The 25728-nt window shown below is 40.0% G+C and overlaps 1 long non-coding RNA gene across 3 annotated transcripts in view; it reads right to left on the reverse strand.

Annotated features, from left to right (window-relative positions):
* LOC119699800 overlaps positions 1 to 2321 on the reverse strand; it is a 15072-nt gene extending 12751 nt beyond the window's left edge. For all 3 annotated transcript variants that reach the window (XR_005256552.1, XR_005256550.1, XR_005256551.1), the window contains exon 1: positions 1 to 2321. This exon is cut by the window's left edge and continues 4679 nt beyond it. This is a non-coding gene — a long non-coding RNA (uncharacterized LOC119699800).
* Between the last annotated feature and the right edge of the window lie 23407 nt (positions 2322 to 25728).

A 25728-nucleotide genomic window follows, 5' to 3' on the forward strand; every position in this document is an offset into this window, starting at 1 on the left:
GCTCTGCAGCTTTTTGCCCCCCTGAGCCATTGCAATATCAGCCAAATTATCTTCTCAAAAAATATTATTTCCTTTAGGAAAGGAGGTTCTGTCACTGATAAACCCAGCACAGGTCTGTTAGCTGCTGCAAATGAGCTTTGTGAAGAGGCGGTGTTATTTGTCAGAACCTATCTATTTATAAAAAAAAAATAAAATCAATTACAAAAACTCCCCCCTCATGTCCTGTGACTGGTGTGCACGGGAGGACGCCCACGCTCGGTGCAGACTTGCTGCCAATCACACCCTGACACTGCTGGAAAAGGGAGATATTTTACACCACCACAGCAGCCAGGCTGCATCAGGTGTGCTCAAAGGGCAGGTTTGGGATGAGCGCATTACACCCTGAATGATCTGGAGTTGTCCACCCCGCATCCTTCACATCTCATCCTAAAATAGCAATAATTTCCCCTTTACTGGACTCTACACTCAGGTAATGACTACCTGGGGCACAAAGCACCTCAGGGGCTGCTTTAGGCCCTTTGGCCCCAGTAGCCAGTCCCTAATTGATCAGTAAGACCTCCCATCGAGTCACTGATGCATCACGTTATTTGCTGTAACAATGAGGTTTGGTCCGCATAAATACCTGTGGGCACCACCTCACACCTCGATTTGCTCCCTGAAGGAAGAGGTCTAAATTCCTGCTACCAAGGATTTTCACCAGTGGCAAATAAATCTGCTAAATTCAACTCTTTCATTTGTAACTACAGGGCTCAAACGCATAATTTAGCCAAATTATCAGCTGCCTCCATCTTCCCAGGGAACGAGTGCAAACAACATTTTAGGAACAGACATCTAAATTTGGTAGGGTTTTGAATAATTGATAGGCTGGTGTGACAGAAGATAGAAACTTATGTTTCTAATCATCCCAAAGCATTTCTCCTTCCTCCCAGCCCCCAAAAGGAAGTTGCTTTTTTTGCAGTTAAATATAGGGAAGATGTCCACTTAACAAGTATAAAATTGTGATCGCATTAAGAGGTTATCCATGGTAATAAAAAGCGTGGAACATGCTTGAGAATGTGATCTGTAAGGCAGATAATTTTTAAAGATGGAACTTGTCCTTGCTCTGTCTGAGGAGAGGCATGTTAGTGATCCCAGAAGAGGAAGGTAAAAAATATAACACACATTTCTATCTGAAGATATTGAAAATGTGTACTATATTTCGGCTTGTTACTGTAAGCTGCTGTTTGATGTTTTTTTCCTATAAAGCTTTAATTAAGCATCCCAGATATGGTTGTGAATCTCCTGCTCCTAGCTGCGTCAAAAAACAAAATACATTTTAAATGGCTGTATTACCAATATCCTGATAGTCTTTAACATACAAGCATATCATCTTCCCTCTATTTTCTCTCACCATTCCTAAATACAGTCCCAGCACCAGAAAGCCCACCTTTACATTTCAAGCTCATTTAAAATGTAAACTTTTAGCAAATAAGTGATGGCTTATGGAGCTGCATCGCCGCTGTGGCTGGAAGTAAATTCGTTTTTCTCCCTCCCCTCAGTGTAAGGGGTTTGAAATACCCATCAGTGTCAAAAGAAACTGCGCAGATCACTGCTGCTCTAAAAAAGGCATAGCAATGTTGAGAAAAAAATGCCCCCCCCAAAAAGAATACAAAAAAAATTACTCAATGGATTAAAATGACATTTCTGTCCCATGTCAGCCCAAATGACAAAGTGTCATGTTTTGCATTATTTCAGAAAGATACTCTTCGAACAAATTCATCATATAAACAGGCAACAGGCTTTTGTTTGAAACATTTCAGATCAAAAGTTAAGGGAAGAACAGTTAATATTGCCTATTAAAATCCCTGTTATTGTTAGAGATACATTTTGTGGTTACTGACTATAAATAAAAGCAAAGGAACAGAACCACAGTTTCTCACCACTACAGACAGAAAAAGGCAATTTCCAGCTTCTTCTGTTTTGGTTTTTTTTCCCCTCAAAGTTGCTCTTAAATGTGTTTGCTGAATAAATAGGATTAACTGTATTTAAAATAAGAGATAAAGAAGAGCTTTTTACTACACTGAACAGTCTTCAGGGTTTCCAGACTCCTCTGAATGCACTTCATGCCTGGAACATAATGTTCATATTTTACGTTTTTAATGACACCGTATAGAACAAGCAAAATATTTTTATAATAATACAGGTATGAAATTGATAAGGAATGGTAAAAAAAGAGCATTTTTACCATTTCTGCTTCTGGCCAAATGCCGGAGTGCTGGGGTTTTTTTTACTTTCTTTCCTTTTGCTTTTGTCTTTGTTTTTGTTTGTAGTTCTGCAGCAGGATGAGAAAGCAGGGAGGAAAGTATTCCTGCTGCTGAAGGGGCTTTCCCTTTTCCTCTGGCTGCAAAAACTCACCGGGTGCTGTTAAAACAAAACTAATGGCGAGAGCGCGATCCGAAGAGCCAGCCTGCTATCAACTGCATTTCAATAGAGGCTTTCTCAAAAAATAGGTACAAAGAAAAGAATTTAGACAAATTTGCCTCTTAACCTTTAAAGATTTCCTGCCTATTTCAGTATGTCCCTTATTACATTAATTTTTTATTTAAATTACACCATTAACTGGATATGAATTTATCAAGAATACATATATTGATTTATAAAACAGTATCATTAATTATTATAATAGCTAGATGTAGCTGATATTACAAAGCCATTTAAAGGTTTTTAATATAACTTGGACATACATAGATAGATAGACATAATGGACAAGACTACAATTTAAACTGGCTACCAGCAGTTAATGAAATCCTTGATTTATATTCTCATTTAGAGATTGATTATGTTGTTGCTTTGTAAAACTATTTATTTTATGCCATTTTTCAAAGGATGTCTCAATAAAAGTAAAAGATAAATAAAACATCCAGCCAAGTCTCAAAGCATATTTGGTTTTATATTTTCTTTTTTAATGCTGTCACTGTTAATGTATTACTAGTTTGGAGAGTTGTCACCTTTACAGTGAATTGACTTTCTTGATCGTAGCTATGTTTGCACATGCACAATTTTCTATGTTTGGATTGAAAAAAAAAATAAGAAAAAAGAAGAAAAAAAAAAAGAAGAGAATGTCTTCCGACAACATTGTGCTTATTTCCTAAACCAAAACCCAGTAAAATGCCTTTCTGGCATAGATTTCTTAGGTATAGTTTTTGTTTAAGCTGTGGAAAAATGGGACTTACCCTATTGCTGCAAAGCAGTCAGTCATGGAGAACATTTTGATTTAAAATGCAATCTGAAAAGAAGAAAAAAGGGGGGGGGGGGGGAAGTGAAGGAATGATATAAACAAAGAGTACACCATTTTCAAGCTCCTCCTAAAATGTTCCTAGCTTAACTAATACATTGGAAGTTTAAATCTTTACATATTATTCTTGAGGGGCTATGTCTCTTGACTCTTTATTTATATCACTTATTCTTGTCTGGCAACATATGTTACCGATTTATTATAGTATTTTTTTACTGTTAGCCAGACAAATGTAAGGGCTAGCTGAGGAAGGGTAGGTGCATCTGATGAGTTTAACAATTGCAGGTCATCCTTTAGGGGTAGCCAATGGGCTCTTTTGAAGCTATAATACTCACCATTAACCATTTTGATGCTGACATTTTTTTGTTGTCAAAGTTGGGGCTTTCCCTCATATAAGCTTCTTTTGTATTCAATGACTTCACAGGCAAACCAAGCAGTGTGGCTGAGTTGGTCTTCAAGCCAAGGTTTTTTTAGATGTCTCAAACCACCCTCTTATATCTTGGCATCTAAATTTGCATGGCATGCCCCCCACAACTGAACAAAGAAAAAGACATGCAGAAAATAATACTTAAAAAAAAAAAAATCTAATGCTATGAACCATGAGAAATGCAAGCAAATCCTAAGCACAGGCGGTCAAGTTTCTCAGGGCCATTACTGACACCAAAAGGTAGCGGAGAGGAAGACTTTTCCCACCAAAGCGATCTCCTCCAAATTCCTATTTTAAAAGGATACACCAGCATCAGAGGGAGAATTTGCAAGGACAGGTGGTGAGGTGCATATCACATTTTGCACATGGTGTTTTCAGATCACCTATTCTGGAGCAAGATCTTGAACTCTCCCCACCTTCTCCTTCCTCCACATTCTCTGTCCTATCTCCTTGTTCAATGGCAACATCTTCCTCCAGCTCCTCTGAAAACTGTACCCCTGTGTCTTGTTTCACTCTTAGAGCCCCATCTTGAGCTTCTGGGAGCCAAAAGGTTTGTACAAATTGTGGAGACATAATTCCTAATATCTCCACAATTTCCAGCCCTTTGGTGCCAGATCAGACCATTACACCTGCCAGCAAATTCTACCGTGTATGACACCCAGTGTGGGAAGCTCAAGAGCCCTCCTCCCCAAGGATCACTGAGTAGATGGTAGGGCACACTCTGAAATTTCTGCTCCTTAGAATTCAGTCAGAGTTTTAGGATTTTCTAGCTCCAAAATGTCAGGTTTAATTTCCCTTGCATCTTCAGGGAATGTGAGAAGAGGCTGTGTAAGCTAACGTGAGACCACAGGACCTGAGGAGTGATGATCTACAAGGAAAAAAGGTACAGCCAGCAAGATTTTGGGTGGGAAATGAGGTGTTCCAGGTAGAATAAATACAGAATTGCAATTAAATTCGTTGGGCTCCCTTGAAGTGAGAGATTGAAAGTGGATCAGGGCACATCTCTTGATAGCACTAGGGGGTCCTTGACAAATGCCACACAAAATAGTTTTAGCTGGGAGGAGAGCAAGTGGCCCTATGGTTTCTTTTTGTTTTGACTTATTGACAGTTCAGTTGTTGTGGGCTAATTTTTTTTTTATTTTTTTAAATTATATATTTTTAATATTTTTTTTAATAATCAAATTTCCCTTTACTTATTGTAGGAGGTTTTGAGGATTTTCTAACTTAGGTCTGAGTTCAGCAGTGTACAGAAAACTTGCATGGAAATAAAGACTTTCTTTTCTCATTTTTCTATCAAGAAACTAGCATTACTTTTACTTTGGGTTGGTTTTGTTTTTGTTTTTTTTTTTTTTAAATTGCAATTAAGTTATACTTTTGATGCCCTCCTAAAACAATTTGCAACCCCCAAATGATCCTTTGGAGACAAGTCTCGTCCTTCTTAATGCCAAGGACACAGTGAAAAAGGCTGCAGATTAAATGGTCACACCAGGACTCCAAGATTTAAGGATTTGAAGTCTTGGCTTTTCCCATTTCTCCAGAAAGGTTTTACTTAGGCAGATGTCATCAGTGTCCTGGGCAAATATTTGGTAGCAATACCAAAGATTGGGGCATATGGATTAATATTTATTTAATTTTGTATTTTAAGGACATTGACAGCAACTTCATAATTAGGCTAATAGCCTCCTTTAAATTTGTTTATTCCACTCAAACCCATATTTTCTTGGCTGGGTAGGGAGGAACAGGAAGCATGACTTGGTCTCTCAGTCACTCTTTCTGTTTTGTCCATCATCTTGGTTTCTTTCCCCCGTTTTTGACCTGTACTTTTTCTGGATCAGACACTGGCAGGTTGAGAGGTAATAAGAACCAGATGGACATAGTACAGAAATTGCCCGAATGGGTACGAGAATGTGGGGAGCTGTCAGGCATGGAGAGAAGCTGGAATTTTTCAGCAATAAAATGGGATTTATCGCCACTCTACCACAGTCATTGCCGACAACCGTTTACCTTGACAGAAACCCCATTCCAATAGGCCATACCAATGCAGTTTTTTTTTTTTACTTACCCCCCCCCCCCCCCAAGAGTGATGATTGGTATTTGTTCTAAGGCTCAAATGGCCTGCACTAAAGGTGAAGCATTAGGCCAAAGTCCTGTATTCCCTACTGAGGCAAATGAACCTGCTAAAATAAGTTCCTTCCACAATAGCTGTGTAATTGAAACCAGAAAGTGAGAGAATTTGATAAATTGCTTGACCCTGAAGGAATGTTAAGGTCATAAATTTTCATTGCATTTTTTTTACTTCTTTTTTTAGGAAAAAAAAAATCTCTTTTATATATATACAGGTAGGTTTATATATTTTGTTTAGCATTTGTCTCTGAATTTCAGCTAACTTCCAGATCATTAGCCATTACTTTGCCATCCTCTCCCCATAGGAAACTACTAGAGGGTTCAGAGCATTCTTGCCTACAACTTCCTAGGAGGGCTGAAGGACACAAAATACTCACAAATGGCAGCTCTGTTAAGGAGTCAGCCGCATAAAGAATAAACAACCCAAAATTGTAAGGTTAGCAAGTGAAATCCCTTTAGAAAGACAAAATAAACAACATAAAACCCACAAACATACTGTATTTGAAGAGTGCTGGAGTAAAAATAATCTGTAAATCATTTACAGGCTATCAAACATTTATTGCTACTATCAAGTTTTTTTAACTTTAAAGTGGTATTACCTTTTACTTGAAAAAGAATGGTCAGAGTTTTCTTGAATAATATGTACAGTATTGAATTATATGTCTACAATAAGATATCCCTTCAAGCCCAAAAAGACACAAGCAAACCCCAGATCCTACGGTATCTTATTGTGGTAATACACATCTTGAGAATAAGTAAAAGAAACGAAAAATTTTTAAAAATAGAAAATTTAGGCAAACCAAGAGAAAGGATGAGAATAATTAGGAGAATAATAAGGTAAAACATCCAGCCATGCTCCCTGTTCTGTACTTGCACCCATCAATAAATACAGCCATACTGAAATAGCTTCTAAGAAGCAGAGAGTAAACTCAGACGTATTTTGGTTTTGTGTATGGTTGTTTGGGGTCTTTTTCCTGCAATAGCGAAATTTACTTCTGTAACTGTAGCAGCTTCTGCTTCTCAACTGCTCGAAATTTACTATCACATAGTAACTAGTTTTTTATTTTAGTTTTCAATCTGGCTGCTTTCCTCCCAGTCCTTTGAATATAACACTTCAGAGGCAAAATTGTCTCACTTCAATAAGGCACTGCACTTTACATAGCCATACACAACCTTACCTGAAGCAAGTTAAATAATCGTTAGCACAGTAACACATTGCTATCAACAACTTATTGGTCCTCTAAATTTTAAATTAATGGCCTATCTCCCTTGTTCTGTGTGTCTGTATGTATCTGGTTTTCAGACACTACAGTGGAAAGTCATAGACATTTTATCAGCACATATTAGATTATTTGCATTATTGATATTTCAATTTAAAAATAAAATAATTTTTAAAAGTGCAGGGGAAAATAGTTCGGCTGAGTTGAATCATCCCTAGACCCCTGGTTCTTCAGTAACCCTTCAGAGTGTAAATTAGCTGCCAATATTTGAGAAACCAGTAAACAAATGCACTCTGTTCCTCTCTGGCCAGGTTGTTCTAGCTCAAATAAGTTTTCCTAAGAAAGCATGAAAAAGAGAAGCTAAAGGGAAAAAAATAAAAAAATAATTGAAACAATATCCCCATAAAATCATAGCAAAAAAAAACCCTCAATAATTTATACTCACTTTTTCTTTTTGTAGGCTTTAAATAAAACTGGGGTGGAATGGGGTTTCCTTGCTTTGTGAGGGATTTTTTTTCCCCCACAAACTTTCTGGCTCAAATCCCTTCTTTCCTTTTTATTTCTTTGAGTCCCAAAGTAACTGCTAGTCATTTTGAGACAGTTACTTATCCGGAGAATGAAGGAGTATCGTCTGTGTTTCAATTAGAGAAGGAAAAAAAAGATAAAGACTTGGAACGTAATAGAAAAATGCAAAGAGACATATTAGGATGAGAATTTTCATCTGTTGCTGTATAAATATTTTAATAAAAGTTCTAAAATAATGTGTCTGCCTCCTACTCTATAAAAGAGAGGAGATTATGAAGTGTAAATGATGCAGCTTATATGTATAGATCCTACTGGGATTTTTCACCATTTAAGAGTCCTTTCACGCTTCTCCTCCAGAAGTTTTTTTTAGAGACGTTTCAGACCCCGAGAAGTATAAATTTCACAAGTATAAATAAAAGATGACCAGCAAGTGGCTTCAATCACTAATATTTTTTGCAAACTAATGTTCAGCTGATGCAACTCGATTTTGTTTTGCATCACATTAGTGTCACGGCGGCAATGACTGGCTTTTATTCACCAACCATTTGAGTCAGCACTTCAAGACATCTTTCAAATTAGGTCATACTGCAAATTTGCCACTGATACAAAGGTTGATTAAGAGAGCTTCACAATTTTAAAGGGATGTCTTGTGAGGAGAATTAAAGTCTGGTTGATAGTTCCAGGAAATGTGAAGCCCCGTAACTACATGAAAATAATATATAGGCTCTACAGAGAAAGAACATATTTCCTTGGAGTGCTTGAAGAAATACTCATTTACAATTTAACCAAGTTCTCCTCCCCACACTTCCCCCCATCCTGTTACAGGAGAAATTGTGTTATGGGTCTCTAAACAAGCCTTAAATTATACCACAGAGGCCGTGAGATGAGCTCTGCTCTCCTCTTGCTGAAAATCAGTCCACCCCTCTTGCCTCCTTTGATCTTCTTTGGAAAGACCTATTTCTCCCCCCTCCCACTGAAGTATCTTGGTTTCTGCTTTCCCCCATAAAACAATCCAGCATCGCAACGGGACCCTTCACCCGTAATGTAGCAACTCCATGCTGAAGCTGAATTGCTTGTGTAAACCTCCCCTGAAGATCTGGAGGGAATGATGAGAAGTGACAACCAATCATGGTGGCCAGAACTAGGGTTGTAAATTACTTCTAAGCCCAATTTAGGCATCTTAATGAAGTGGCCAAAATTTTTCCCCTCTGCAGCACAGAAGGGACAGTACCTCTTCTTGCTTCAGGGTCTGAGCATGCAGGAGAAAAATCTCAAAGGGAGCTGCTGGCTGCCGAGTGGCTCTGGAAATTGGGCTGCTTTATTTTTGATGGCTAAGTGGGAAGCGAGATGAATGATCTCTTTGAAGGGAATCAGACCCAAATCTAGCATTTCTGTGGCACTCGGGGATTTTTGACTTCCCAAACTCTCTCTCTTTGCAGGGAATAAAAACACATGAAGAGCCGAGAGTTCCCTTAATTTGATGTAAGTGGATAAAAGTCAACTGCCAGCTTCATTTTGGTTTAACTCTTTGCCCCACCTGGCAAGGCAAGAAGCTGCTGTTAATGTTGGCTTTGCCTAATGAATAAGTACTCAGGATGCGAGGAAAAAAAGGCAGGATTTTGGCTGCAGCTACATTGAAAGCAGGAGTTAATTCTCCTGTTGCTGAAAGTAGAGTCCCCCAAGTTATCTTTTCTATGCTCAGGAACATTATCATGATTTAAGGCTATAGCATCAGTGAAAAAAACACAATTTTAAACTAGAGCCCAAAGAGAGGTTTCTTGCCATACGAATAGCCGTGAAAGCCAGAAAAATGTTTCTCATTCCCATTTGTATTTTCCTTAATTTTTTTGCAGCAGAGTCCCTGGACTTGCATTTCTACTATGGCAGCTGACTTCATTTCATGTTTTTGATGTTACGCTCACCCACAGACCTTTCCATTCTGCATATGTTTCTGGATTCAGTCACTTCACCCACAGCCCTCCCCTACGTATAACACCTCAAATCCCCCCGCATGGCAAAGTCTATTTTATTCCCAGTCACTTTCAATTTGCCTCCTGTGTTTCTCTGAAGGATTTAGTTGAATGTGATTTCTAGCACCAAAAGAAGAGGAGGGGGAAAGTGGTAAGCTACAAATGAGAAGGCGGCCTGTGCCACAGCCAGGAGTTGCTGGAAGTGAGAGTTTTGAAAAGCAGTGAAATAGGACCACCACAAGATTGATTTTAATATTTTGAGCTACATTTACACTTCAGGTTCTCTCTTCCAGGTGAGATAAAAATGGATATAAGCCCTAAAAAAGTAATAACAAGATTTAAAGACAGGAACAGCAGCAACAAAAGGTGTATATCTACCCTGTTAGCTCCAAACTCCCCTGCAGACTTAATTTGGTTGTGTCACCCCACTTCCTGCCCTGTGGAGGTAGCTGCTGCTGCTTCTGCTGCTGCTGCCCTTCTCCAGTCTCCATGAATCAGACTAGAAAGGATATGAACTCATGCCAGAGTGACTTTAACCAATCGTGGGAAAACAAACTGGGGGTTCCTTAAAAAAAAAAAAAAAAAAAAAAAAATTCATACTGCCTTTTGAGTCTTTGTGAAGACACTGAGAACATGCTTCCAAACTCTTTTGTTCTGCCCTAAGGGATGGAAGGCTGCTCTTAATATAAGAAAACAAAGCCTTCCATTGCCACTACCAACAAAACAACAAAAAAAAAAGAACAGAAAAAAGCAAGCTGAAATGCTTATGAACACTTTGCTCCAGGCTCTGTGGCAGTAAGGAAAAATCATTGCAACCATCACAAGACTTGGCAACACCAGGGCCATGCCAGCAGAGTGCTCTTCCCCATTACTGTAAATCACAGGCTGAGCCCAGTTTATTGTGAAACATCCAATTGTGGCTCCTTGAATACGATAAATAAAACCACCATCCCCCAGTGCACTTGACTAGTATCTGTGGAAAATTCACACTTCTGCCTAGGGACAGGACAGAGGCAGCTGATGTTTCAGCGTAGCTTGGTGGAGACAAATCACAAAAGAGAAGCTGCAATTAAATACAGGATTTTCTGTGCCTCTATTCTCTTTTTCACCATTGCTACTGCTGAGAAAATCACTTTATTAATTTTAGGCATTGCAGTATCAAGTATTTTGAGAGACTAGACTTGGGCTCATTTTGGTTGGATTTGGGTCCACACTTAGGTCAAAACTGAACACACACAATGAAATAAAAGCTGAAATGGTCCCTGGAAATAAGACAAATTGCAGGAGGTAACATGCACCTTTAGCCAAGGAGCCGCGAGCCCATATTACAGCTACCAGCCCTCAAACGCATGCTATCAGTGCTGCAGGGCCGTGCTTCAGCCCAGCGAGGATGGTATTACTCAAGCCTTTCCTCTGGGAATATGTCAACAGGCACATTTAAAACTCAGCTTCTGCAAGCTATCAGCCACTGGCCCTCATGCCAGAAAAACACAGAGGCACTAATGGAAACAGTACACAACCAGGGAGCAGAGCTGCACAGGGTTAGATCAAACTATGCCCATATTTCATAGGATTGCTCCTGCCCCACCATTGCTTTTGTACAATTTTCCACCATGCACAGACTCAATGGAAGGGTGTCGTGATGGAGCCAAAGGCATAACAGCCCTGTAAATAAGGCCAGCTCTGAAGCCTGCCAAATGATCCTCAGATATAACAGGTAGTACTACTGCAGGACTCATTCCCTATGGGACATGGACAGAAAATATTCCAAAATAATGGATTCAAAGCCCTCTTCTTGCTCAGAGCTTGTCTCCTTTTGTGCATCCTGGGTCAGCTGAATATTTATAGAAGAGATTGGAGGTCAGACTGCTTCACTCACTGCCCCAGCCCCCTTACTCAGCTTTCGCACAGCCAGGTCGCCAGCTGGCGGGTAGAACCTCTCCCTGCTGCGCCGGGAGCTCAGCCTCCTCTGAGCACCAGCTGGCTCCCAGGGACACCGGTGGTGACAGACCCACTGTAAACCAAGTTGCTCCAACCTCCTGAGTAACTGACATTAGAATGGGCCCTCACACAATGATATTTAAGGCAGAACTTTATTTTTCACAGGGTAAAACTTGTAATTTAGGTTCTTTTCTTTACCCCTGTCTTTCTTCTCCTCCCCAGCAGCTTCACAGCTCAAAGTTCCCCTTGATGTGATTACCCACCAAGCCATACAGGACAGAATCCCACATACAAATCTGCTTAAATCCTGCATCTTCATCAATAGATGTCTGCTAGAAATAAACTTCAAGATGTGAAAGAGCCAAGTTCTTAGGGTCAGCTGGTTTGCTCCACCAGCTCCATTGAGTAGATGAGGAAAAGCACCTAATTAGCCAAATTTATTAATATTCTGCTTTTTTTCTTCAAAGAGGATACAGCTACATTATAGAGGTGAAATATGACTTTTGATGATCAAGCAAGCAGTGATTAAATAAGGTTAATCCTCATTTTATATGCTAATAGGATATTTATAATCTCAACTGCTTATCCAATTTAGCTATTTTATTTTCTGTTGTTAAGAAAGTATTTCCTATTAGTGAAAGAGAATACCCCTACGTTCACTGCAGATGCTATTTTAATTGGGCTCAAGTGCATTGTGTGTAATTAGTCCACTTCTCTAATATTTCATCTATAATTACACCATAAACAATGTGCTTAAGTTTCAGAAGGGCTGCCAGTTTAAATTTTTTTTTTTATAAAACTGCCAATTAATTGGTGACCCTTCCCACAGACAAACGATTCGCATTGTAGCCTAGGCCCAGAGTTCTCAAAGGATTGTCTTTTCAGAAGTTTGAAGCCTTGTTTTGACATGATGCCTCTGATTTGAGAAACATAAAGGCACCCCTGCCATGCACCTGGTTTCACCAGGATTGCCTCTCCAAACTTCCTCCCAAGTCACAGCAGCATGGGCATGGCTTTAGTAGCAATTTTAGACAATGCTGGCTATTGAGAATGACCAAAGAAAATAACTGGATGTTGTTAATCCCATTCACCTCATAAATTGTCTCAATAATTTAAGAGAAGGCAGTGATGTAGCAAAGAGGGGAGGGTTCCCATTTATGCACTACAGTGGCCCAGATCTGTAGTGGAGCAAAATAGAAGGAAATAGCCCCAAACATGGTGACGGTGAATATGCTGTGATCCTATCAACAGGACTGAAAGGTCAGCTCTGAAATACATCTTGAGCAAATGTCAGGACAAGGTACTACTCGGAGCTGGTGATCAAACTGAGGACTCTCAGAGGAAGGCCACATAATGTGTAAGATACTGCATGGGGTAAATATTTCCCACTGTAAAATACCTGCTTTAATTCCACTGGCTGCACACTGTGCTACCAAGCCTGGTGTATTTTATGGAAGATCAGAGGATACAACATTAGGGCAAAGGGTGATCCTCAAAGCAGAACCTCCTAGGCCCTTTTGTCCTTTATATTCCTCTAAATGGCAGCAAAACACTGGGCAACAAACACACATGCACATGTGTAGATAGATATAGGTATCGATATAGATATATAGATAATCATACTGAGCATGAAGGATCTTCATCTCATACTTCTCAGACAACCATTTTGTAAACACCACTTTGCAGCTTTGCTCAGGCTTCCCTCCTGGCTGGGCAGCTCCATCTCAAGTCAGCCAGATCCAGCTCAGGATCAGTTCAGCAACCTTACTGGCTTCCTGTCCCACTGGTGTCCCAGCAAGCTGCCACCACTGGCCAGGTCCCCTCTTGGTTAGTCCACTGGGGGACTTGCAGTCAAAGGGGTCTTGTTATTCCCGCTGTCCAAGTATTTGTGATAACCACATTGAGAGTCCTAGAAGAAACAGAGGACACACATGATGAATCTTCCTAGTTTTGCCTCCTTAAAAACACCCTCAGTTCAGGGAGAAAGTAAAACTTTTAATCACACAGAATACCCTTGCCCAAGAGGACATAAACCTCCCTCATTCCTCATGGTTCCCATCCCAGACTAGGCAGGGCAATAGGTAACTAAGTTGGCAGGATAGGCAGGATAAGGGTGGTGGTCTTTACACTTCCAAAAGCCTCTCAGCATGAGGATGAAGGTTGTGGGCCAGCATGTGTCCAGCAGAAGACAGGGGTGAGGAAGAGACGAAGTCACACTCCTGGAGATGGAGAATGAGATGCCCTTTGGGGGCACATTGCAGGGCTGCTACCATACCCTCTTCCCAAAGCACCCCTTTAAAGAGCCACCACTTTGGTTTCAGGCTTTTCTTCTCCCTAGGGGATGTGAAATGCTAGGTGCTATTTAAGGAAGGGTGATGTCTTCCTCCCTACCCACTTCCCAAAAAACCAAAAGCCTGACCTATTCCCATCTGCTGGGGAGAGCCAAATCACTACCAGTCTGCCTCTGATGTGAACTAGCTCTTTCTGCCCAGAAGTTTATTTTTCAAAACAAGTGTGCCTGCAAAACAGTGTTTATTTAAAACACAGTATGAATGCCAGTAACGCAACATGCACAGGGAACAGCACCCGGAGGTCTCCCACTTAGTGTTTGAGAGCTGTTTAGTAAATCAGGGGAAAATTCCTCAGGAAATGATGGGGTTAGGCCTGATGGGCATCCCTGTGTGATTAAATGCAACTTAATGAGGTCACGGGTGACAGATTTGAGGGCAGAAGTGTTTAAACAGCATGCAGAAAAAAAAAAAAGCATTCAAAAAAAAGCACACAGGGGATGGGAATTGAGACTGGTTGTGTTATCCTGTGTAAAACCACATGGAAAAAAGGGTGGCCTTCTAGCACACACAAGCTTTTCACGGCCTTCCTTAACAACTTATGCCATTGAGCAAACCTTGCAGAACTCTAAGTTACAAATGGTCTAGCCAGTGTCATGAGTCAAGGCTGGTCAGCATTACTTTGTTTTCTTAGGGGTTAGGGAGGAGGATTTAGGTCACAACGCTTTATTTCCACCCCACCTCCCCAACTTGTCTAATAGAAAATGGTTGTCTTGATCGAAGGAGCTAAATTCTGCTGTCATTCTGCAAGACTGCAGGATAATTACATTGACTTCATCTGAGCACTTTGCTGATACATCTGTCAAGGACAGGAGGGGATTCTCAGTGTCTCACAGTCCCTGGAGCATTTGTTCAAGTCACCTTTCAACATTCACGCAAGAGGGTCTTCTTACACAACCCATGGTTGAATCACTAGGGAAAGAGGCTCCTGGCTTACATCCCACCAGCAATGGAGCATCTTTGTGGAGAGATAAAACAAAATTTTTGGTTTTTTCAGCCATAAGGCCAAAAAAGATTTTTGTCCATTGTTGGCCTGGAGCAAGTGACTCTTCCTCTCAAAATGATAAATGTATACCTACAAGTTTTCATGTGTGGTCAACCATGATGCAATATATTCTCCCAGCTGGCCACGCCTCCTCTTCTTTGTTTATCATACCAGTTCACCTGGTAGAGTGACTTGCATTCACATGTGAAAAATGAAGATTTTACCAGTTGACTATTAAAAAACCCAAAAAAACCCCAAACCCAACAAAACCTAGAACCCATATTAGATGGAAAGTGAAAGGCCAAAGAGAAATTATTGCTCGTTTAGACAGCAGCATAAATTTTCTTCCTATTTTTAACCTAGCTTTTAATTTAATAAATTTTATGACCCTTATATTAAGTACATATGTTTTACAAGACATTGTGTCCCTTGAGTCACCCTGAATTTACTCTATTATAGCAGAGTTAAATGAATGAACACTGTGTTTCTGATTTCAGCTTACCCCTTATTTGATCCTTATATAGTCAATAAACCTTCCTAAAAGCATGAAGCAACTGAATCAAGCAGGGTGCCAAAGCCCTGTTTGGGGACTCTTAGTCTTTAAAAGGGAATTAGTAAATTGCTATTCTCTTATTCAGATCTTGCTACACCACTGCCAGGTTTCCTATGCTGTTTACATGGAATAAATGGTGATACTGATAAGACTCTTGAATTTATATATTACCAATTTAATTTTCATATGATAATTTAAAAGGAAGGTCAAGGTCTCCTTTGCCTCCTAGCCACTTCCAAACATCCTAGCCCCCTAAATCTAACTACTTTTTTTCCTTCTGCTCTCTGGAAATTTGGAAGAGCAAAAAGAATTTAAATCAGCCCTGTACACGTTATGGATTATCCACATACAAATGCAGTTTTGGGAGGAAGATGGGAGATCTTTCAGAAACATTTGAACAAAAGCCAGCTCTGCTTTCCCAGTATAAGTAATCCTTTCACCTAAATTGTTGTGCATAGGCTAGTAGGTGACAGCAGAATAATGCAAAAGAAAAAAAAAAAGTAATGCCAGCTGCAAATCAAGGATGAACAAATTGGAAGATGAATCTAATTACCTGGATTAGATCCCTTTACAAAACTAAGATGTTTTGATACTCAGTGCCTGCGGAAAAAATAAGCATGTACCAAGATTAATCTTGTTTGGATGCATTTACACTGTTTATTTGAGTAATACATGGGGCAGCTTTTCAGAACAGGTTTGCAATGGTGACAAAACACAAAGACTAGAAAGGGATAGTTGATATTTGCTGAACAGTGGGAAGCATGAGTTATTGATTGGCTTTGTATCAACTTAGAGTTCCTTTTTAATATAATAAAATTAGTTTAGATGGGTGTTTTATAAATCGGGCAGCTCTTATTTGATTTGAGTACTGACTCTTAGTGACTTGCCAAAGTTCAGTAAATATGCAGAGTATAGTATATGCACTTTATCTTTGTGTATTAGCTATGACATAAACACAGAGGGGAAAAGTCAAATTTTATACATCAGAAAATGGGTTTGTTGCCAGACATTCTAACGTCGTGTATTTAATTTCACTGATGTATGTTAAAACGGGAAACCAAATTCAATGAGCTGTTTGTTTCTTTCTACAAACATGCTTACATCAATGACCTCTGAGGACATGACCTCAAAATGTAACTAGATGTTTAAAAGAATCTCGAAGATCTATATAAGACATTAACAATTGTGTCAGAGGGTAGCATGCAAGCGCGTATATACTCAGCTGTCTATATGTCGACTGCTATATTTTTATTGCTACAGGAAACCAGCCAAAGTCCCAAACAGGAAAATTATCAGCTCCTTTTTATTCTTGGCATGATCCTGTTTAAGACTAAAGACATGACCTTAAGTTAGAACATATTTTAGCCCTATTCAGTAGCCATTTTGTCACCTTCTGTGTGGGGTTTTAAATGCTATCCTGTCTCGGGGAGCACAAGGCTCTGAAAACGGATGAAGCCCTGAGTGTGAGGATTCAAGAAGACTTCTAAAAAAAGAAGAAATTACTATTTTAGCTGGGCATGAGGAACTCCTGGTCACCTCTCCAGGGACAAACTGATGTCAAGTTCTGCTGTCTGTCAGGATTAAGGGCCTGTTTGCTTTCTCACTAACATGTGGTTTGAGAACAAAGCAGCTCAAATCTCCTTCCTTCTTAACAAAGCATCTCAAATTGCTGAGTAAAATTCCTTAATCCTCCCATCTTAATCTGAAAACATCAACACCACATGGTAACACTGAGGTCTCTTTTTGTCTGCTATGGAGCACCATTGACATCACTGTTTGATTTGGAGCTAACTTTTCCTGGAGCCACCCATTATCAGAGGGAAACCTCAGGTGCTTTGTTCTCAGAGCAGGTCTGCCCAAGTAGTTGCTCTTTCCTAAAGATTCTACTACCAGTAAGAAACTAAATACAAAGGAAGAAGAGAATAAACTGGCATAGTTTCTCATCTCCATAAACATGTGAGGTAAAATGTATCATGAGCTTCTCCATCATGAGAACCATGAGGAAGGATGAAGCGGCTGCTTGCCTGAGTGGTCCAGATGTTGGGCTAGGAGAAACAATCTTCAATATTCCCATCAGTACAAGCAAGCAAACTTAGTCTAGAAAGCAAGAAAGCAAAACACCTGATATGAAGAGGGTTAAGAAGTTGTAATGTGGCATGATAAAGTCTAAACACCAGATTATTTGATCTCAGTGCTTATGCATAGTCAGCATTCTGAAATAAAACTCAGCTGTCATCCTAACCGGTATTTTCCTGAAATCATTTATCCAATAACAAAAATCCGTTCCTAATTTCTGCTAGAAAAGTTATAGAAATCTCTATGTTCTCACTCTGCAAGCATTCCTCCTACTATTACTACCGCTCTCCTATCACTTGTCCTGTGTTAGTTTTACTTTCCCTGCCCCAGCTTCAGACAGTGGTACAAACCTACTTTGATCTATATTTGCTAAAAATTGTTTTATATCTCATTCTCCTCCATTTCTGACCTCAGCAATGTGCGTGCCTTGGTTCAAGCTTTGCTTCCCCTTCTAATCAGGGCCAGGTCAGCCCCAGAGTCAGGACTTTTATTCTTAAAGCCATAAGGGCTCCATAAGGAGCAGCAAGTAACTCCCTGAGAGAAAACTTCTAACATGTTTTGTTCCTCCCATCATCAAGTAAGACACCAAGAGCAGCTTCAGAAGGTCTGGCCATGAAAAATAACTCCAGGTTTATAATCAGCAATAGTCAGCTGGAACACATAACTCACTGCTGAGCTGTTTATGCACAGCTGGAGCAGACTGGTGTGGAACAGAGTGTGCAAGGCAGGTGGGCACAAGGATGCACAGCATTCAGTTCTCTATACCCTGCTGGTTGGCTGCAGAAGGGATCATCAGGGCTATACCCTTTAAGATGCCAAGGCCAGAGGCTGAAATGTATCAAAACCAGCACTATCAGGGCTATAGTCAGATACTTCACAGACCCATGCTGCAAAGCTTTGTCATGTAAAAGGTTTTCTAAGCATAAGAGATGGGTCTTGAGACTGAAGATCCTGAAGCTGCAGAATATTTTCTTCATCTATCTCATCTGCAGAAAAATATTTTTAAACTGTCCCAAGAGGCTTCCAACTATTTGCTGGATACAGCAAGCTGAAAAAAATTGATTCCTATATTCAGAAAGGATGATATAAAGTTCCCTGCAGTTCTCTTGGTAAAGATAAAGCTTTGAGAATGTGATTTATTGAATTAAATTATAACAGTGAGTTTGCAAGTAGACATAGATTGTGGGATAGGCTGTTCCAGAGAACACTCACAAATGGGGAGTTATAGAGTAACAACATCTCTGAGGCTACCCTGAACAAATAAAGCTTTTAAGGTTAAAAAGCAGGGAGCAAGGTGCATCCGCACAGATGGAGTTCAGGGACTGGAACGGATGGGAGCCAGCAGAGCCTGGGGAGGACCAAAGATCTTTTAGTACAGACAGGGATGACTGATCTCACACAGAGTGAGCACAGGTCAAAGCCTTGGAAAAAAAACCTCAGATTATTAGGAAACAGAATCCTTCAGACATTTTTCCACATTACTCCTGCGGGCAGTGAGACCGCACATTTGAACAATGAGCTAACGGCAGGACTTTAATCAAACCATTCCCACAGAAATTCTCAGACATTTGAAACACAACTCATTGGCCAAAATTCCTCCACACAAAGGTGACAAATGAGCCTTGAAAGACATGCCCACAAAGCAGGCATTTCTCAGCTGGTGATGAACAGGCAGCCGTCACTGCTGCATGCCACTCTTATCCTGAGTGGTAATAGCTACTGGCCTCAAGAACTAGTTAGCTCTCATTTATATCACTGGAAAGCAGTGTCTCCACTGAAGTCAATATAGTTTCACTGGGCTAAGTGTGATCAAATTAGACTTGATGTCCACAGACCTGAGTGTATTGCTAGCCTTAGGGCAGGGGAGCAAGAACAAAGGGCTCATATATTGGTATCTGTGTTTGGTCTGTAAAGGATTGCTCTCTCCTGCCCACCACATCTTTCAGCAATGGGCTATATGGAGTCATACAATTAAAAAGTCATTTATGTTCAAGATTCCCACATCTCTGACGTATGTCTTGTCACAGCACAGGAGTTTAGCTCTAGTTCAGAGAGATTCGATCATCATGAAAAGCTGGCTGCCAGCAAAAATCGTTCCGAGAGGAAATAGGAGAGGAACAAAGAAAGAGACACACACAGAGCAACCTGGAGATGCTGCAGGACTCCACCAGAGCTGACTCTGGGTACAAGCAAAGCAGGCAGCTGCCTAAAACATCAGGGAGACAAAGTCATAGGAGCGTTTTCCTTGATATCCTTCTTCCTGCGCGGCAGCAGATCCTGACTAATGGCCCTATTGGTGGCAACTGGAATCAGGAGTATGATGAGCCAATCTCCAGGATTTGTGCTGGCAATCACAAACATCAAAGGTTTGTCTGCAATGTTACAACATGAAGTCTAAAACATCACAGGTTGTGCTGGTGATGGAGACAGAGCCTTGGGAAGCTGATGGTGACCCTGAAAGGGGACAACCACCCCTCACAGGGGCCTCAGCACACAATCCTGGGAAAAGCTCACCTGCCACTGAAGCTGGATGGCTACCCATTTTTATTTTCCCACATTCTGCCTTGTGCATGGTAATCACCACACCATCCCCACCAGCTCTGGGACAAAGCACACAGGTGATCTTGCAGCTAGAAACACACACATGTACAAACACGCTCCCCTTTTCTCAGCCATAGTATTTTATAGCCCATGGGGGAGTAATAAGCCTGGGCTCAGTATCTGCTTCATGGTATGGTATAACTTTCAATCATGTTAATGAAATTAATATGGGCCATGCTAATGAAAACCACAAAATACTATTTTGGTGTCTATGAGCACATACATTTTGATAATATCAACTTGTCATTCTGATGTTCCTTTCTACACCAAATACCAGCAATGTAAATATCTAACAACCCTTTCATCATAACAAAGGAAATTCTTCATCAGCACCAGACTGAATGCAGACAGACTTGTGTAAGCAGCAAGCACCAGAAATATTCAGACATACTAGGGCTCACCAAGTGTTCAACAAACACTCCTCCTATCTAATCTTTTAATCTACTTTTGAGGTATATTTTTGGCTTGTATTTTGTTTTAGGTTAAGGGGTTTTTTTATTATTATTATTCTTTCCCTGCATGATTAGCCATCCAGGAAATGTTTAAATTACAAAATCATAAGGTTTAAAAGATTTATAGATCAAATTATATTAACCTAATGCAATAGGCCAGCCATACGGAAATTAGAAGTCTTTATATTTTATTTTGGTTATTAAATTGCTCCCTTTATACTGTTTAGTTTGTTTGTAACAGCAAGGTTTTGCTGTCTGATGTTAAAACTCACAGAGCAACCAAGCAAAAACAAATGACTTAGTCCTTGGTTCAAAGAAATAATAGGTTACTAGCATAATTAATTTTATGTTTAATTACTGCAGAATGAAACAATTCAACAATATCCAATCAATCCTCAGAATGACAGAACAGAAGGTCAGCAGTTGCTAAGTCAATTGTTTTGAAAGAGAAATTTATGTCAGGTTCTCTTTTATGTGCTAGAGAAAGAAATTGGATAAAAGTGGTCAAGCAAATGTTAATTAATTGTATAAATGTAATCCTGTTGTCATGCAAAAATCACAGAGACTCCAGGCACGGTGTACAAAGCACTGGATATGTATCAGTCAAGAACATCTAGAAATGACATCTTTGACTTAAAACAATAATAATGGAAGAAAGGAAAGCAAGGAGGAATGGTTGAAAGACAGACTAGTTTTCAAATTGGCATTCAGAAGCACATTTGTACAAGCTGACTGGTTCGGTCCAGTGGCTACAGAGTCAGGTCCACACCATCAGGAAGTCTGACCCTGCTTGGCTCCTTGGGAGCAAATCTGACAGGTGGCTGCTTTTGCCCTCCCTGTCTTTCCTCTGATTAGAAAGTTAACTGGGTTCAAATTTCCAACTCCTATAATTATTTTTTCACCCAAACTCCTATAATTATTTTTTCACCCAAGCCTCCAGGTACTCAGCGAGGTGTTATTTTCCTCTGATGCTAGCCTTTAGTTACATGACTACACATTCCCATCCTGTCTCAAAATAGCTGCTCCTGCTTCTACACTCCCAGGAAAGTCTGGCGTTTTAAGAGGCCTCACCTGCAGTTTCCAACAGTTTCCATCATTTCCCAAGGCCGTGGATCAGGTGTTTCCAAGACCAAGATTGTCTAGTAGGCTAAGCCAGCCTCTTGCCTAAAGTTTCATTCTTTTCTTCACTCCTGTTCTGTTCAAGCCTTGCTCATGACACCAGTGCCCACTCTCTATCATGAGCTGCTTCTTCCTTTAAAAATGTCTATTGAAAAATCTTTAACCAGTCTCTTCTCTTATTTTATGCTCTCACAATCACCTTCAGCTGGAGGCTGATGAGGAAAGACCTGGTGGCCCAATCGCCAGTGGACCTGGCAATGAGGTCAATGAAAATTTACTGTGTTGACTCCAAAGTCTTGTTGAGGCAAGGACAAGCACTGGGCACTCCTTACCTCAGCTCTTGCTGCTCTAATGGTATGATCCCAGCCTTTTGAAAAGTAGGGCAACAGAAGCATTAGAAATAATTGGTCTAAATATCACCATCCCAGACTCTTTTAATCCATTTTTGTGCAAAATCCAGCTGGGTAATTGATTGCATGCAGAGCACAAACACACCACACACCAGGATCTCTGACTGCAGAAGACTTCCTTCAGCCAAGGATAAGTTACCTCTGCCAGCCAGGAAAGGACAATGCTTTATCATTGAGTGGAAAAACTGAGATGCCATTTTGCATGTAAACCAAACCAAGCTGTGTTATGAACCAATTTTGTCACCTGTAACAGGCTGTGACCCCAGGGAATGCTTGACCAGCCTTGAACTCTCCAGAACACAAAACACAGTCTAATGTCCAAGCCATGCATTTTGAAGATGAACCTTGCAGCAGTTCTGCTATGCCTTAAGACCTTCTCTCCGAGCCACTTAGCTGGTACCAAAAAGGGGGCACAGAAAATTACAGTGACCACTTTGTTCCACAGCTCAGGCCATTCCATGGTGGAGAACCAGGCAGATAGGGAAGGAGGAGTGAATGACGAACTCCACAGCACCGCACAGGCATTCTTAAGACTCATGCAGGGTTTAGCTCATATTTTTCCGTGGCACATGCCAAAACATTTGCAGATTAAGCAAATATACAGCTGTATACTTGTTTTAAATGTATATATTATAGGGGGATCCAAAAGATGGCAACAAGTAGGAAGAATACACCATCCAAGGGCCCTGGCATGGACCCTAGTGATGTTACTATGGTTATGCGTGGTAAACAACACCATGGAAAAAGTTACTGAGCTTGAGCAGGGCTGATTTTTAAGTCTTAGTTGGGCATCCAGTTTAAACTTGAAACACAAATGTTTTAATGCTGCCATGAAAATATGAGGGCCTACACAATTTCTTTCTTTTAACTATAACTTTAGAACAGAAGCTGAATGCCACTGCTTTGGATACAGAAGAATGTTTAACACAAAAAGCAAAGGCACTGAAAACAATTGTTTCAAAACATGATCCTAGAGAGGTTATTTCATGGTTTTGCTATTCTTGAGTCTGAGCTGATGATGCCAGCATCACTAATCCTTGAAATGAGGGGGTTTACATTGGGAGTGTTGACATAACCTTAGCTACAGCAAGAAGAAAGGATACGAGGAGATGGAAATGTATATTTTTGGAAATAGATTTCTTTCTGACAACCCTATAACAAACAAGTGAGATTTTAATACTGTGCTTTGATGAAAAATGAGTTGCTGAATAAACACAAGACTAATTCACAAAGAGCAAACTCAGCCTGTTTAATAATTCTTGAACTGTCCCAAAAAATCCATTGATCACTAGTGATGCTGTAAATAGAAAATTCCTACCATTTTCAAAGGAGCCAGAAGAATCTCACTGGGGTTTGCCTATCAAATTTTTAGACACTTTTGAAGCTCTCAGGCTAAAACATAATAAATCAAATATGAAATTGTATAGTGTTGGTCTGAGCAGGAGCCTAGGATTTTGTGGTCTATTCCTGAGATTGTTTTATTTTATTTTTTTTTTGTGAAGTATTTGGTTTCTACTTAGTTACTGTGTCCTCCACAAAAAAGTCAAACATCCCTCCCTTGATCAATCAGCTATTTAGTTAGTAATGCACAAGTGCTTCAAATATTACCTATTAGACCATTTTGCAGTTTAATGTTGAGGTATGATAGCGCATTTTCTTCCTGGAAAACTAAATCCATGTCATGCCCAATATTAAAATAAAATCTCATGATCTTGGGGTTGGATCCTCCATCACTGTCCCCTGCTATTCTTTTCAGGACAGAGTTACAAAAACATCAAGATATCAAATATACTGCATCAAATAAATCCTAAGGCTTAAGATCAAATGGATATTCAACAAGAATTTATATAAGCCTGAAAGTTGAGAATCCTTCACTGTATTTTTCTAATTTGAGGGTTTCTGTTGTCAAAGAAATCCTTTATTCTTGAATATTTTCAAGGTGACAATTTCTGCCTGTTTTCTCTAGTGTTAAATCTATTCCCTTCCTAGACAAGGAGTGCTGAGGCTGCTCAGAATATTCCCCCCCCCACAAAAAAAAAAAAAAAAAAAAAAAAAAAAAAAAAAGTAGCCTAAGATCAAGAGCTCCTTGGGCCAAGCACCAAAAATGAGCAGTACATTGCCTAATTTAAATGAAAGCATCCTAATTTCTTATGCCCAGCAACCCTGCCCCCACACCTGACTTTGCTGTCACAAGGCACCAGGCGATTTTGGACCTGCAGTTTACTGGTCAGGGTACTGGCACTGCAAATCCAAGCTGGTGGGGAAGTTTGGGATAATTTCATGTTAGGCAGAGTTAAAACCCAGGCTGTCTAGTTGCAGTGCTATTTTAACCCAAACTAGCATCTTTCCCATACTCCTCCCTTGTAACACACACTGACAAGCTCTCCCTTGTTACAACTTTTTATTCCTGTCCTTTCATTTGTCCTCCTTTTCCCAGAAAACACTCTGGAACATAACATCTGCCATTTCCGCCTCCCACACCCTATTTTTTTAAAGGGAAAATATATCTTTTTCAAGTGGCCTAGAACCTAATGTTCTTTGCTTACCTCCATTCTTTCCCCTACTCTCACACTCAAATGCTAAAAGCATCCTTTTACAGCTTTGTAAAATGAAGAAAGAATAGATTGGATGATATAGATGTCTGAACCAGGCTTGCACACAAAACCAATACACTTGCCATGCTACTTTAAGTCAACTTTTTGCACTGAGAAAAAGCAAAGCTGTGACTTAGCCTGCTGCAGCACAGGTTTTCTCATTTTTAAATGTTGCCTCTTGGAAGCACTCAAAACTTTGGCTTCATTCTCCACAGGCAAATAAGGACAAATGTCTTAACATAAATACAAAAAAGATGTGCATATTTACAGTTCAGAGCTGTTCTGTTGATTCCTTTCCAATGCATGCATAGAAAGGCCTCCTCACACCCCCCCACCAGCTGCCCCCAAAGCCAGCCAGCTTGTGCTGCCTATCGCTTACCCAACAGCCTTCCCCTGAACCCCCGTAAGAGCTAATGTAAGTGTAATTTATACTTCTTCAGAGCTGGATCTGTCTGCTCAGGAGCAAGTAGATCAAATTCTCTCACTCACCTACTGCACAATCCAAAGTTTTGCATAGGTCAGGGCATGAAACTTTTTGTTAACACTTTTTTTCCTACATACTCACATAGTAGAAAACTAAATAAGTGTGTGTATATACACACATGAATGTAAATTTTCTCAGATGCATAACACAGCTCATGCAGAAGTTTTTTTTCCCCTCCTTTTCCTCTAAAAGAATGAGGAAAGTTTGTTTTAACGCAGGTCTCTCATCTTTAGCACCGCTTAAGAGAGAGTGAGTGATTGGTTTGCATGCTTTAGTTGAAGTTTATGAACTGCCAGCCCACATTCAATGACAAAAGAAAATGTAACCTCAGCTGGTTTGCAACTGCTGATTGTCAGATCCCATGTTCAATATGTCATATGAGGTACACTTCATTAAGGACTGAATTACTCTACTAGTAACATGAGCTAAATGAAAGTCAACATTGGGCTGCATAAATCACCAATTCAAATGTATCACTAAGTGAAACAGTCATCATCACCCTGTGCCCTAACACAACCCAAAAATCTGGGCTTCATGTCTATATATTGTAAAGAGGACTGATAGGAGATTTTTTTTTTGTTCATTGCTAGGACTCACAATTTTACTGTCAGAAACTACTGAACTT

This window comes from Motacilla alba, chromosome 3 (assembly GCF_015832195.1).
Source record: "Motacilla alba alba isolate MOTALB_02 chromosome 3, Motacilla_alba_V1.0_pri, whole genome shotgun sequence".
In the NCBI taxonomy this organism is placed as follows: domain Eukaryota; kingdom Metazoa; phylum Chordata; class Aves; order Passeriformes; family Motacillidae; genus Motacilla; species Motacilla alba.